Here is a 16,116-nt window from a genome sequence, read left to right on the forward strand (position 1 = left end):
ATTAGCAAGATATAGGAAAAAGTTATGAAGTAGGAAAGCCAAAATAAGGAGAAGTTCCTTGTTAAAATAAATATTTTTCATAGACTAAAACCTTACGCATATATTTGAAATGAAGTACACTCATTAAAAATCATATTTTGAAGTGTAAATGATCGATTGAAAAATATCAGTTCAACTGAAAAATTTAGAACCCGACGCTGTTCTAAATCTTCAAATATACAATACGCCATTTGCAGACTTAAAATGATATATTTTATTATACCAAAGAAATTCTCTCATGTTCTTGAAAAGAAGAAAGTTTTGAATTTCCACAAGTAACTTCTGCTGAATGAACTTTAAATAATAATGCATGCCGAGGATTTTCTGGAATCCTGATGACCTCACACAGAATTGCACTATGAAGAGGTGATAACCTCGCAAAAATAGAATCGGCTGCATGAACAAAGGCGTAATGGGACGGAGAGCGGAGAATACACAGTCGCCCTCGCCATTCCTTTTAATTTCCCGAGAGCACTGCCGCACGTTGGCGAGCAGGAAGAGGATGTCGCATGCTGTGCGGTGACGAGGAAGAAGTGTTCGTAGTGAAGGAGAATTACACGTTTCTGGAAGAAAAAGAATGCAAGTAATTGCAGAGCTGGCTTTCAGATGCTCCACCTACTGAAAAATTTCCTCGGAAACAAACAGGGTGCACATGACTTAACAATTTAGAGCCTAGAGAGAGAAAAATTTCCGTAAATAAGGCTTATACGATATAAGATCGTATAAAAGCGGTTTCCTGAAGATAGATTAAAGTTGAATCAGCTAGGTTTGCCTACTTTGTCATTTTAAAGCTACATATGCTACACATGGCGAAAGCGTGTCCATGTTTTCTTTAAAAAGGACGAAGTAACCAACTTAATTGGTAAAACCAAGACATATCTTCGAAAAATGAATCTCCAAATCCCCATTTATTTGATAAAATGATCATAACCGGCGCAGTATCGGAGCTTACTAGCCAAAAAATAGACAGAGAAGAGCTGTGAAGTTATATTAATCTAAGGTTAGAGATAGATTGGTTAACAATGCGTGAAAATGTCAATCGAGAATCCATTCCATGAACTACACGGAAACTTTCGCGCCATATTGAAGTACATGTCTGGAAACTAAATGAAACCATATTTTCTCCCAAAAAATTACTTAAAAATTTTCCTTTTTAAAATTTTCAACTGCAAGGCATGTAAGAACCGACGTTATTTTCCAATTTTGTGAACTTCCGGCTAAAAAATCAACTCATGACATACTGTATTCAACACCAAGAGTTGGCTCTCTCCTACAGCTAAGACTTAAACCTTGTCTCTACTCGACACCTTACGTTTTAGGATACGCCAGTGGAGACGATGGAATTCTCTCCTACTTTATTCCAAACTGAACCTCGTCACACGGCTGACTTTGATAAGGATAACGACCCTCACTAATGGGCAACCACCACTGAAACTTGGAGGAAAGAGCCAAAATATGACGTCGATTGCCAGCCGTGCTCTTCTCGTGCTGAAGTGAGCTATCCTCCCGACACTCGAGTCCACTCTGGTCCGGTTTCCTTTGATAAGTCGACCGCGGATCCAGCATCGTAATTAAAGCAAGTTCCGCACTCTCGGAATGACCCTCCAAAAGAGCATCTCGGTCACTTGGGGATAATGAATCACATTACCTGCCCGTCATCCTCCTGACAAGACACGGGTCGTCCCTTCGCCCACGATGCGAGCATACCTTGGAAACGGGAGGTCGCACAGATGTGGAGTATCAGTTTTCCACACCTGTGGGCGGGGTTCGTATTCCGGGGGCGTTAAAAATTTTAATTACTGAAATAACGATGTCTAGCAGGGAAAAGAATGAATGCCTCTTCCTCGCAAATTGAACTGTCAGACGAAATGTTCTGCCAAACTACGATCTTCTCCACCTTCTCGAGCTGATCCTTTTTTTATTGCACATTAATAATTATCGGGATTAAATAACCTCGATTAAGAATCAATCAGAACCCTCATGAAGGCGGATGAGATTAATGCACTACTTAGAATTTTCCGCAGACCTGCATCAGGGTTCTACATTCAATGATTTCACGCCACATTCGTTGTTTTTCCATGAAAATTTCGGTAGAGTTCGCGCTGGAATCTTATGGGAACAATTTTCGACCAATAGATGAGAAGATGTGGAATCGGAGAGAATCTGGTGCCAACGAAAAGTCACGAACGCGGAATATGGAGCAGGCTTCATAAGATGAAGCAAAAAAAACAAGGCATATTCCAAGTTAGGGACTACTATGTCACAATTAAATGAAAAGGACGCCGAGAGTGTGGATGAAGGGGGGAGGGAAGAAAACATGCATAAATCCGTGATAGTAGATAGGAGTTATTCGAACAGAATGATAAAAATAGGAGGTATACAGATCGGATTATGGATCAGACAAAACGATATTAGACTACCTAAAATAAATGAATAAAGAAATTGAACACAAAAAAGTCTGCTTTCAACACTCAGGCGTGTGAGCTAGCCCACGTGCTCAACCGAGGGATTACCTCCGTAAAGCAGCAGACTTATCTGCCGAATGAGTTATAACCCGAATAAATATAAAAAATTCAGTGGGGCCGTTTTATTCACACATAACTATAACCTCATGATGAAAGCGATGAACTTATGAACAAAAAATAACTAAAGTACAACGCATGAATATAGGTTGCCAAGACAAAAAAATTGTAGCTTTCCACTTTTGTAGTATTTCCGCTTTTAAACAAACAAAAATTTTTCACGGGGTGAGAGGAAAGTTTATTCCGTCACTTTTATATCATGAGCTTAGCAATACCTATCAAATAAAAAATATTGCATTGAATAAACTCCTAAGAAATCGCAGTCAAATTACAACGTTAAATTTGAGGAGACGAGAACAAAATCAATTATGAGTAAATTACTCCGGAGAAGAAACACATTCTGATCCATCACCTTTAAGTCTTGAGGTGCAAATGCGATCACATTTAGCAATGACGCACTTCTCCATTCCTCGCAATTAATTTTGTGCGTATTACATATGCTAGCAGAAATATGAAATACGTAGAGATTGAATCCACACTCGGAAATCCCAATGTATCACATGCATACAAAGAACACGTTTGGAATAAGCATCCGGAAATAGGTTCCCTAATGATTTTCTGCTTCACATAACGACCTTTCTGCTTCAAATGACGATATTTATTCGCAAAATGGTCCATTCATACATTTACTGAATCTAGTATTCATGCTCTAAAATATCTTTGCGCAGGTGTTCAAGTAAGTTACACTAAACGTAATCAGGCAACCGAAGCAGAATGAACTATGTCATTTGGTACACATATTTGCGACGAAGAATAAATTGCTCACTATTGGATGGATCTGGTAAAAAATCATTTAAAAAAGGATAGAGATACGCGTGTTTAGCGGGAGAAATTTTACCATTTACGCTACGGGTGCTGTTAAACGTGAAGATTAAGGGGAAGGCTAGAAGCGATATCCAGAAATTATCCACAATAAGATATGCGAGAAAACTATGTGACTGAGACCTGTCTGACTACGATGATAGCGTTGGTTCTCATGCTGTTAATCCAATTAATTTAACACTTACCCAGAAATGCAAATTTATTTTTATTTATTCCCATACCAATGAAAATAGCACATATTGGCCTTTTACATAGGGGTTTTCAACAGGTTAACAATTACACATGCACCAACAACCTTAACCTGGATGGGGGTAGCCTACCCAGGCAGGACTCAAACACACAACCTCTTCTTTGGCTTGGAGAGACTCAGCTAAGGTACGAATTCCGTTGAAAATGAAGATAGAGGGAAGGGAGAGAAGCGATACCCGGAAAGTATTCAGCAAGATATATGAGGAAACTGCGTTACTGAAATCTGCCTGACTATAGCGTTGGTTCACATGCTGTGTACATATATATAAACCGTTATAATATATTACCCAATGTATTATATTATAACCGTTATAATATAGTACTTTAACCCAAGTTCATTTACCAATGGTATCTAATTGGGGTCTAAATACACAATGGGTAAACCGGCTCGAGAGCATATAGCATACGCCCACTGTAGAGGATTCCCGCTTAAACCGCACACCGGGCGTGGGTCACAGTAGTGCACCCCGATGTCGCGGTCTCGCTATAGGGGGACGTCGCAGGGGGAGGGGGGGGAAAAGGAGAGAGGGAGGGAGGAGGAGAGGCTGAGCACGACACCAAGACACATCCCTTCTACGGCCGTAATCATCACACGGCCGCGAGAACGACATACGGGTCACGTGAGTTCACTCGCGTGTTAACCCCACACCCCTTTCCCACACCCCTTTCTCGGAGCGAGGGTGAGAGAGGGAGAGAGAGAGAGAAGCATGCATATATGCACAGTCGCATTCAAAAGTATCGCAACGGATTGAGCGGCGCACGCCACTTCCATCGCAGTTCGAAAACGGTTTTCGCGTCTTTTCTTCAGGGGGGAAATTCGAATAAAATTTACATATCTGAAAACAATTTAATATCATCATTTAAGGGAATTAGCAACGAAATATGTGAGAGGCATGAGCTAGGAATTGATTCTGCAGCTCATGCTTGAGATTTAATTCATCACCAGAACTGAAATTACTTTCATTCCTATATCTGTGGGTTCACAGAAGCGTATTTTCGCACTATAAACGATTCGTTCCCTTGATGGGACACAACGGACTTAATATCGGCAAAAAATCACGAGATAATCATACTACTGTCTGTTGAAGCAAAACCCTCCCTTATCATCATAACCTATAAGCGAGGAAGTACATACATAATGATTACTAAGTCACAAATATTTCCAAATAAAGTCCCTAAGCCACATAGCACCAAAACGAGGCCCTTTTTAACTCTACGCGCAGACTAATAATTCCTATGTCTGAATTAGACCCACTCAAAGTTTAAGATTATTAAGGGAAAACAAAACAAGCGTTTCATTAATGAATATTTTATTTTTGTAAAATGATTTCGTGCTTCGATGTTCGTATGCCTGCTGACTCGAGTCGCTTTAATTTTGAAGCGAACAATGTGTATAACCCCACCAACCTGCACAGGACCGCGAGATGCGACTGAGGGGTCGATGTTTTCATAAATATCGACTGAAGCGCATACATATCGATCTACCAGTAACGTAGTAGGTGGGGGGATTGGGTAACAAGTCTCTCCACCTCTCTCCCGTAAGTCTAGTTATTTTTTTTATAAATCAAGGTCTTATGTAATCGAAGTTTTATCGAGTATGAAATCAGATTATCTCGCAAATTATTACTGAAAATAAAATTTTCCCACACTGAGCAAATTTTAACGCCTGGTGACTCGGGGGAGCTTGGAAGCCAAATGGTTACAGCAGGTAATTGAATTTTTCTGGGTACAAACCCCGGTTGAAGTATGGCCACAACCATCAAAAAAGCTTTACGGTTCGCAATGGTTTAAGGAAAGGAACTGACTAACCGATCCTGAAAATGTGCAATTTCCACACGTATGGCTTTTGTCTGCGGTGCCCTTACCTAGCCAAACGGACTTTAGGGTGGAACTATTGTGCGAGTGGTACGGTCATTTATCCCCTGAAGATGATATTCACGCAGAGAAAACTACATCGCGTTACTATTAACTTAAATATAAGGCTAGTTTAAGTTTCTTTTTGAACAAATTGGACATGGAATTTCAAACAAGCCAAAACGGTATACAGAAGTATAATATTTTAAGTTCAAAAACGACGACCTATAATAGACCTTGTCCTAAAACCCTAGTAAAAATACACACATAAATAAATATCTAGCAAGAATGCAGGAACAACAGAAGCGGAGCTCACACGTCTAAATCACCGCCACCACTTCCGCTGCTCCATCCAAAGGCAATACCTCTTTTTCTCTCTGCCCTGCAGCCTCCGGGCAGAGGTTCAAATCTGGAGCGGGTCACCCAGAGTCACGGCGGCGGCGCATGCATAATGCATTGCTCGGCTCAGGTCAGCCGGGCTCCTTTTAATCAATCACGGCCCTTTTATATTTCTCGCGCCCCTCCCATGTGCTTTTCCGAGTTCCGGGGAACTCTGGGAAGATAAAGAATGGGACGGCTGTGATTTCATACGAGAACGGAAGAGAGGAAAAAATTACGGCCAAATACAGCATTTGCTCGCGGGAAAAGAATTATGTGTACGATTTTCCAAAGCGAAATGCATTGTAAAAGGACGATTCCGGCTAAAGTAGTGAATAATATTTTATGTTTGTCTGAATGCATTATTGCCCTTAGTTTCGAGTAGAGTTATTATTGTTATCATTCCCATAAATAATGGTAAGCATGTCATTATTATTCACATTCATAAGCGCACTACCTCTGAAAATGCTCCTCTATACAGTATACAGTAGAAGACATAAGAAAGTATGGAGGATGAGTAATATCTTCCTGAGGAATATGTATTTGCAGGACGTATTCGGCCTAAACATGGCACCAAAGTAAATAAAAGCTTTGTTTAAATGAATAACTTTCGTCAGTTTCGGGGACATTTATTAATGTATTTATTACCATTTACAATGGTAAGCGTACCATAATTTCTAATGGAACATGGTTCCCTGAGACAGTAAAAGCAGACGGAAATTATGGACGATGACATCAGCAGAGAATTTGAGGGTCATTCAGAATGTGGCGCAATAAAATAAAGAAATTCAAATAGATCGACGGAGTGAGCGATGAGGAAGTCCTCAGAAGAGTTGGAGAGAAGTCCAGTAGAGGACGGAAATACTCGATCATCCGAATCCTGAGACGGAATGACTTCAATCGACGAAGAGCAAGTGGAAATGAAGTACATCAAAAAAGACCCCAAATTAGATTTATGGGACACATGATGAAGTATGTGAAGGGGAAGAAATAAATACGCTTGAAAAGATAAATAATATAGGAAAGAGAGACATATATACACTTGAAAAAAATAATTAATAGGGGAAATAGACAAATATATTCACTTGAAAAGATAATTAATAGGAGAAAGAAATAAATGTATTTACTCGAAAAGAAAATTAATAGAGGAAATAGATAAATATATACACCTGAAAAGACAATTAATAGGAGACTTGGCTTGGGAGCCGCAGCAAACAATCAACCTCAGAATTGTACACCAATGATGACAATAAAAAACTTTACACAAATTATCCAAGAAGGTTAATTTCTAGCAACTACCCATCGTTTTCCACCCGGTTTTTCATTTCAGGATGGTAGATATTTTTTTTAAGCGATGGATTAAGTCTCCCGTAAAATTTAAAATAAAATTAACGGAGTATTCAAAATTTGAATACATCCTTAATATTTTAAACGTACTACGTTATGGCATCGTAAAAAAAACGATATCCCAGAATTTTGAAAATATTAGCCTACAGCATTTTTATTTTTTAATATCGCCCGACAAAGAATTTTATTATGCGATAATAAAATTAATAAATTATTAAAATGGCGACACAAAGCCTGTCAAATTATAAAACAACATACATAGCGATTATCGACTATCGTATTGTATTAATCCTTAAGATTATCACTATCATTATTTATTATTCAAAAGTATCTAACACAAGGTATTTAAGTAGAACACATATTGGACTGCCCAATTTGAAAATTATTTTTTACATAATGAAAAGTAAAGAAAACTTTTTAATTCCGCATAAATATTTAATTTACGACCTAGGTTTCGACGTGGCACGTCATCGTCTGGTACAAATGCACAGAAGACAGAGAATAAACAGCCACACACAAATTTTTTTAAAAAATCTCTACTTTTCATCGTGTGAAGAAGGTTCCATTAAGTCACGCCTGAAACAAATACTTTTTTTTACTTAATACTATTTGTAAATTGAAATGTATTGGTATTAAATAATACCGCTAATCACGTAGAATGTGGACTAATAACTCAACATAAAAATAGCCGCAGGGAATATCCGATGCGTTCCACGGCTGCAGAAGCGTGCATACGTCGATTTCCCGCCAAGAAGCGAAGCATTGATGTTTGTGTTCTGCTCCGCTATGCTCCGGCTCCATTGTCGGAGCGGAGCAGTTCCATTCCTGCTGGAGTGGAGTTCTCGCAAGAAATGCTCCGCTCCGGAGTGGAGCACCTAAGTCCCATTGTCGTCGCTCCGCTCCGGAGCGGAGCAGTAGGAATTGAACTGCTCCGCTCCGACAATGGAGCCGGAGTATAGCGGAGCGGAGGAGCGCTCCAGGTCCCTGATTCAAATGGTAATTTGTTTCCATTCATATTTTCGGTCTACGAGAAAGGGTTCTGGCAGGACAGTGCCACTTTGCGACCCTCCATTATTTCACTCAATCTCTGCTGACGACGGGTCACCTTCATCTCCTCCATCAAGTTCATTTCAAATGACTTGGCCACTATTAATTCGATATTCCCAATCCGCTATGGTTGACTCTTGGTAAATGAACCAGGTAAAATGGAAATAATCAGCAATAAATTTGTCCTTCTGAGCGAGAGTGATAAGAAGCTGACGACAGCGACCGAATTCTTATGTACCGCCATGTACCTCGGAATGAAATTAAATATTTACAACGGGAATATATATAGAGGGCCCTAGTTCGTCTCGTAGACGATTTATTTGGTGCCGTTACACTCTCCCTTTTTTTAAATAATTATCAAGACTGTAAGCAGCGCTACGATGAGCGCGTAGAGAACCATTTATTCCAAATGATTGCATTGGAGTGAGTATTGGCACTCGCGTGGAAAAAAAACGTTATGGATTCGATAGATTATCAGGGTGACTGGTCAAATCCAATTTTATGGTTTACTGAATTTGCCTGAAAATTTTCCGATTTCCGAAATACCGATCTCCTATAATTTGAATATTTTTTCCTTCTACATATAATTTTCTTACCCCTCAAAAATGTTGACATTCGGTGCTTCGATCTATTTTGCCCCGCATCTATAGTACGATTAGCGAGAAAATAGCGGCTTCCTGTTAGTGGCGCGATTAAATGTCGGAATGCGCAATTACATGGTCGATGGAATAAGAATAACATATGGATATTCCACTGACTGATGAGACATAGCCCATTCATACAAGCGAGTAAAATTAGTTTTATTTGGTGAATTAAGGGGAGGGAGAGACTGAGATATCAAAGCATCTGTATTAATTAAGAAGACTTTCTTATATAAGTTTTGTCTCCGACCTGAATGAGAATTCCCAAACTATTCCCGGATTAGACCGAAATTCCCGCACAATACCAGGTTTTCCCGACTTTCCCTGACGCTCGCCACCCTGATTTTGTACTCTCGAACATAATTTTCGGTTAGCAGCCGTAACTAAAATTTATTTCCTCCCTGAAATTCGGATATCGTATGCGTTGCGAGTGGCGAATTTGGTGAAACCGTTTAAATGCGCGGTGGAAGACAGCATAGTTTTGGCCTAATGGAGAATCCTCTATTTTAATATTCGCGCATAACTGCTAAAATCACTCTACTCCGTGGCACCTGACCTCACGTTTCCTCCCCCGTTTCTACCCAGGTCGTCAAGGACGCCGAGGAGAAATTGGTGCAGTTCCTCCTTCCGCAGGAATCCGCAAAACACGAGCTATCGATTTCAACCCGCGCCGCGGATAACGGCGCCTCAGTGGGGGGGTGTGTGTGTGCGTGCGGCAAGAGTGCTTTACAGCAGCCGGAGCCGGCGCCACACGCGCAAGGTCACGGAGCAAATCCATCCCTCATCGTAATAATGAGTGAAAAAAATAAGACAGCCCGGCAATTTGAAAGAACCTCTCTCTCCCCTCCACTTTCCTCATTTTTTTGCACCCTCGACACCGTGACCTAACCGTTAAGTTTTTTTTTTTAATTTAGTACGAGAAAAGTTTAACGAATATTTTTTCAGAATATTTTTTCCTTGAAAGCCCAATTTAATTTAATTTTAAAAGGAAGACTAATAAGACTACTAAATTCACTTGAATTGAAAAGAAAATGGAAAAAAATATGAGCAAGAGCAGCTGATCTAGGGCTAGAACTGCAGCGCCAGTCTTCCCCAGAAATCTCCCAAGACGAAAATGCGATTAATCTAGCGACTCAAATTAGATGAAATTAGCGAATGTAGAATAGAAGATTTAAATATGCACCCAAAGGAGAAACTGTTCTTCAATTAATATTTCTTTGACGGGAGCGACAAGGTCTACATCCATAGACGAACAGCCCCTAAAGAACGCTTGGATCAAAAGTTGATTGAGCATTAATCTGCATGGCTCAAAAGGATGAGAGTTTATTTAGTTCTATAAGTAAAGTCATTTAGAAACTATTAGGAGCACCAAAATAACATAAAATGGTTAAGGTTAGAAGTTGAACATAATATCTGTATCGATTCAATTATTACGATGAGTAAGCTATATTTTATATTGTGGTTTTATGGACCATTTGGCACAGTAATTTTGTTCAGAGGAGGGAGGATAAAGGAGAAATCAAGAGTCGTTCAGAATATTTGGCACTAAAGGATGCAGACAACGAAGAAGTTATCTACGTCATCTTACTTTGATGTGGATAAAGATTTAGAATAGCGATAATTTCAGCGCACTATGTATAACATGAAGGATATCACCCTAAGGGTTACACTCTACAGTACGCTTAAAGATACACTACTGGTTATCAAAAACAGTAATTGGTGAAAATGTGGCGTCTATACATCACAATAATCAGAGTAACACTAATTATGAATAACTTATAGAAAGTAACCTTATCTCTCACTGGAATTCGAGTATCCGACCCCAGGGGGTAAAATATCTATACATATCAGTAGTAGCTCAAGAACCAAATGAATTGCGTTTAATCTGCAAATGATAACCTTTTCTACTCCTCTAACAAAAAATGATAATACCAATTTTCGCATCCCTCAGCGCCGTATACGACTACATCGTACGGATGACTTCCGTCTTCCCCATTCCTTCAGGACGCCATCAACATCAAGGTTAATTTTTATGAAGAAGGCCAGCGAAACCATTAGCGTCGGAGAGATCATAAAAAATGCCATTATTTATTCTCGAACTTACATTGGAAAAACTTTCCACCAACACCACTAATGACCCTAACTCATGGCGACACTCTTATTTTTCTACGCTACTTTTTCTCAATCCAAAACGCAATGACAGCGGTAAAAATGTAGCGGGAAGTAATTTTATCTCATGACGATGCGATTACTTTATAATGACTATCGAAATTTGCCCCAATTAGCTAATTAATAAGACCCTCAAGTGTAGAGCGGAGTGCGGCTCTGTTAACGCCGTGACTCAGATCTCGTGAAGAAGTTTCACGAGTCCTTTATTTGGACAAGCAACCAGGCCGAACTCCACCCTCGAATACAGGAAGCATCACTTTCTTCCTGCAGCAGAAAATACCAAACTTTTGCACTTATAGGATCTGGAAAACTTAGAAAGAACTCCTACGTTTTCATTCGAAGATATAAGTCTTCCCGCTGAAAAAAATGGTGCGAATGACCCACATCAAGAACTTCTAAGATATATAATTTTAAGGGTAACTACCAGGTCTGAGAAAACAAACCCTCAGTGATATAGGATTAAAAGAGGCGAATTTGGCTGATGAAAACTAATGGGCGATGATAAAACACGTACTATGCAACGGATATTGTAGGGCATCATTAATATCTAACATTTTCTTATACTCATGTAAACATGAGGCCACTTTAAAAATTCGAGTTTTCCCTAATACGAGGTTGGATTTTTAAAATTAGATTATGACAATGCTGACTTAGATGAAACTAAAGTTCGCCTATGTCCTGGCGCCATTCTCAATCCTATTACTTTGTCCTTGCAGGGCTTACGATCCGTGATTCATCGAAGACTCTCTCGACATTTGCCTCAAAATACAGATATATAAGGCTATTTTTTATTTTTATTTATTATCTTTATTGGGATTAAGGATATTTATGGCTTTAATCAAACGACATAGAAATATAAGAGTATTTTCCAGACTGGAGAAAAGAAATACATGAAATTTAACCCGGTTCACGGAAATAAATCGCTCGATTTCAGAAACTTGATATCGAATATTAATGAACAGATTCAATTAACAACTGCTCTGCTGATGAAGAGAGATTCCCTCTCATTAGGGGACATGAAGTGACACCATGCGACGAATGGGCATACGGGAAAATTTCCCGCATATATTACACCTGTCCTAATTCAGGCCTAGTGTCACACAAAGATTCAAGAATAATACACTCGGTCCGGGATATTCATCAACGAGGCCCAAAATATTTTTCCGTGACGAGATACGAAATTGGAATTTACGAACGTATTCGCTTCTTTCCCAGGTCGTATTTGATTTGGAGAAGGAAATTTTGCAAAGATGGCACGAGGAAAAAACGCCCAAATATTCGCAATCTAGATGACGTCCTAATTAAGCCATGTTGCAAAATAAATGCAGGCTAATTACCACCTGCATTTCCATACCTGAAAAATTAAATTCTTTCATATGCACATTCACGGAAAGTTCTACACGAATATAAAAATATGCAAGGGATTTCTTGATAAATTGATACTTGGAACGTGCGAAAATAACTGGCGACAGAAATTCAGTAAGAAAATGTCGAAATTACGTCAATTACATTTTTTTAAACATAAATACCCATAACTACTCATTCATGCTCTTGAAAAATATTTCATTCGGATAAAACTCTACGACATTTCGCAAACATTCGTTGAATTTCAGTAATTACATTTATTATAGTTCAATGACTTTTTTCACTGCCTCCATATCTTGCTTTTCCTTATTGAATGATTGACCCTAATTAGCTAATTTGCTTTTCTCTTACGGAGGAATGGAGAAATATTTACTATGCCTACCTGGATTTAGAGCGACGGTGGTCCCATCATTTCAATTAGCCATGAAATTTGGGAAATAAAGGCCGACCACCTTCGGGTTAAAATTATGACGAGCAAACCGGGGATCGGCATTTGACCTTTCAACAAGACTGGCTCCAATTCCGGGTTGTGCCTCCCTTATTACTACGTTCTTCATGATGATTTCAGAGAGCTCATATTCCAGCGATTACATCGATGAATGACTTTCAAATTCCAAAACCAATCACTTCCATGTTTAATATTGTAGTTATGGGTTCAATAAAGCCTCATCTGAATAAATTTCCCCGATTTCGGCTCCAAATTATTCCATTTCCTCTTCATCGATTAACGTGTCTTTGAGTAGCAAAACATCTGATTCATGTTGTCTGTCAAAATATCATTGTTTTAAACAATTGGAACCAGAAAATTTAGTTCAGATAAATCATTTTCAAAGTGTAAGTAGTTCACAGAGTAGTTTTTGATTCTCATAGAAAGACACATTAGAAAATTATTAGAACAGATTAAGCTCATATTAGTACTGCAATTTTCTTAGGATCATAGAACTAACGCAGCACTGTATACGAGAGGCCCGACCTTAATCCCAAGATATAATAATGTATCAGAAACTTTCCTATTAAAAATCCAAAAATATTCGCCATGTAAGAACGAATTTCATTCTAAGAACATGTATTTCGGCGGCTTGGTTCAAAGTCAAAACCTACTTCTCAAAAGGGCTAAAAACTGAAAAATTATCCACTCGCTTTAAAATTGTGCTAATGTTATAAAATAATTACCGAGCTAAAACATATTTTCACTATTTTTCATTCCTAAACAGTAAATACGGGACACTCATTAAAACTACACGATTGTCCGCACTTTACGGCCTAATTACAGTTCATGAAAATAACTTGGAACAGAAAAACACGGCAGGCCGTAACAAAAAGATTCATAAAAGAGAACAACAGGACCAACGCCTGAAAAGTGACTAACACATCATTATACAATAAGACTTCCAAATTACTCATATCATTCTCATACGTTTTAAGTAAATGAGCACATTAAAATTCCACTGCACAACTGTGCCTTGTAGTTAAGTCAAAATAAAGGTAGGTTGTCAAAAATATACAACGACACCATGACGCTGATCAGAGAACAATATGTCAATGCTTTCTTCAGATGGAAAGGTGGGCAAACATTGAATGATTCGATGCAAACGGACTTGGCATAAAATTTAAAACTATTACTTCCCGTAAACCATTTTTTACGGTTGAGATCACAACGCTAATGCTACGTTAGGAATTATGAGAGTATTTGAGATTCGTAGAAGTCTATATCGAAAAGGACCACATAAATATGGAACGACATAACTACCTTTTTCCAGGCAAATGAGATCGACTCCACAACGCCAGGAAAAATAGAAGAATTTGGGCTCACCTGTAACAGAAATAAAACAAGTAAGAAAAAAGTACTCATTCCGACATTAGGATAAAATACGTAATTCACAAGTAATAATTGGTAAGCTGATAAATTACGCATAGAAAATTGATCCCTTGTAACGTTTATCATGAGGCGCCAATGTCACATAAATTAAATTATAAAAATATTTCACAGGCATCTCAAATGAAAAGCACCACCAATCAAAATTTTAGCAAACGAAAGAAATATCTGCAGTATCATTGCACACCGAGGAGAATTAAAACTCAATAACACTAACTAAACATTTCTTCAAATATTTTTTCGGGTAGATTTTTTAAAATTGACTTTGCTTTCACTTTTCCTGAATGCTCTGCCCCGCTGTATGGATAATTAAATTGTTTACTTCTTGATCCACAGATTTGCCCAAGTGTTCACTGAATTTCTCAATTTAAAAGAAATTCCCCTCTCTACTCAACGGAATTACAAATAACACAAGACGTTTCCAGCTTTTTCCATATTATCAGAGACCATTTGAGTATTTTTTCTTCTCTTCGGCGACACTCGTTAATTTTCACACGGGCCAAAGCTTTCAATGAGGAATTGAGTCGAGAGACCCTAACAGTTTTTTAATGTCAGGTAATCCATTCTGTGAAAGTTTAGGGGTTGGTTGGGAAGGCATTTATCGATGAAATACCATGATTTTCCGCACAACGACCGCCATTGAGATTGAGAGCCCCCAGGAGCTTTCCAATTCGGGGCGAATACCCCAATTTCCCCGTTTCGCCGAGACCCTTTTCATTCATTTCGGTGATTCAAATGTCTCCGGCAACCTCTAGAATTCCTCCCTCCTTTACAAACGGAAGAGGATGAAAAGGGAAATCTGCCAAGCGAAATGAATGAATTTGATAGAAATGCACATAGGGGAACCCAGGGTGGAACGGGATAAGCGATTTTCAAGTGCGAAAAAAGCGGCAATAACTATAACTAGTCCAGATTGGTGTTGCTCTACTAATAAGCAACACCAATATGGACTAGATGTAGACCGCTTGCACAGCACCTTTTTTTCGCACTTAAAAAAATCGCTTACTCCGCCCCGCCCCGGGTTACCCTATATACTAGGCTTCAGTAGTGTAAATTTGGGAGGGGATAGATTCCCTCAACCCAGAGCCTCATAAAATATTACAGTGTACCAATATTATCCCTGCTGTAATGATTTTCCGCGGAATTACGAGTGAAGCCCAAATTTTTTAAGTGTCAAAATGATATAAAATGTTTTTTCAGGCATGACAGTTTTTAAAAATTTTCCCGTTGCCTAGGAGAAGGTCACCCCTCCCACCAAACCCCTTCATCTTCCCAAAAGCATATACCTACTTACGCCACAGTTTGGCTTATTGGAGACATTGATCCATAGAACACAGACATAAAGCAAGAATAAGGTAATGAGATTTAAGAAAATACAGAAATAAGAATAACTTAGGGGGAATTCCGCAATATAAATCAAAATTGACAGAAAACAGATCTTTCTTTCTTTCTTTTTCAAAGAATTCTTTCAGATCACTCGGTCCATTGAAGTTGCCCTCATAATTCTTATTCTACAATTACAAACTTATTCTAGACGGTGTACCGCGCTGGGGAATAATGTGTAAGTATAGCTTTTTTCACTAAAATGGACAAGAATTTCCGCAAGAATAATTTCAAAACATATTTGAATAAAAAGTCAAATACAGGATCCTACAATACGTACGAGAGCTAAACGAGCGGATTTACCCGCACTTCGAGGCATGCTAACGGCAATTAATGCACCCGGGTTTTAAATGCTGACTCTGTA

The 16,116-nt window shown here is 38.8% G+C and overlaps 1 protein-coding gene across 3 annotated transcripts in view; it reads right to left on the reverse strand.

The window, feature by feature from the left end:
• The window catches only part of LOC124170267 (serine/threonine-protein kinase DCLK1), a 282,836-nt gene that overhangs the window by 137,010 nt on the left and 129,710 nt on the right, over positions 1–16,116 (reverse strand). The window contains exon 1 of one of the 3 annotated variants that reach the window (XM_046549007.1): positions 14,244–14,264. The exons of the other annotated variants lie outside the window; for them this stretch is intronic. The gene's annotated coding sequence lies outside the window, so the exon portion shown is untranslated. Of the gene's footprint in view, positions 1–14,243; positions 14,265–16,116 lie in introns of those variants that run through there. 3 annotated transcript variants of the gene reach the window in all.

The sequence above is a fragment of the Ischnura elegans genome, chromosome 1, assembly GCF_921293095.1.
Source record: "Ischnura elegans chromosome 1, ioIscEleg1.1, whole genome shotgun sequence".
In the NCBI taxonomy this organism is placed as follows: Eukaryota; Metazoa; Arthropoda; class Insecta; order Odonata; family Coenagrionidae; genus Ischnura; species Ischnura elegans.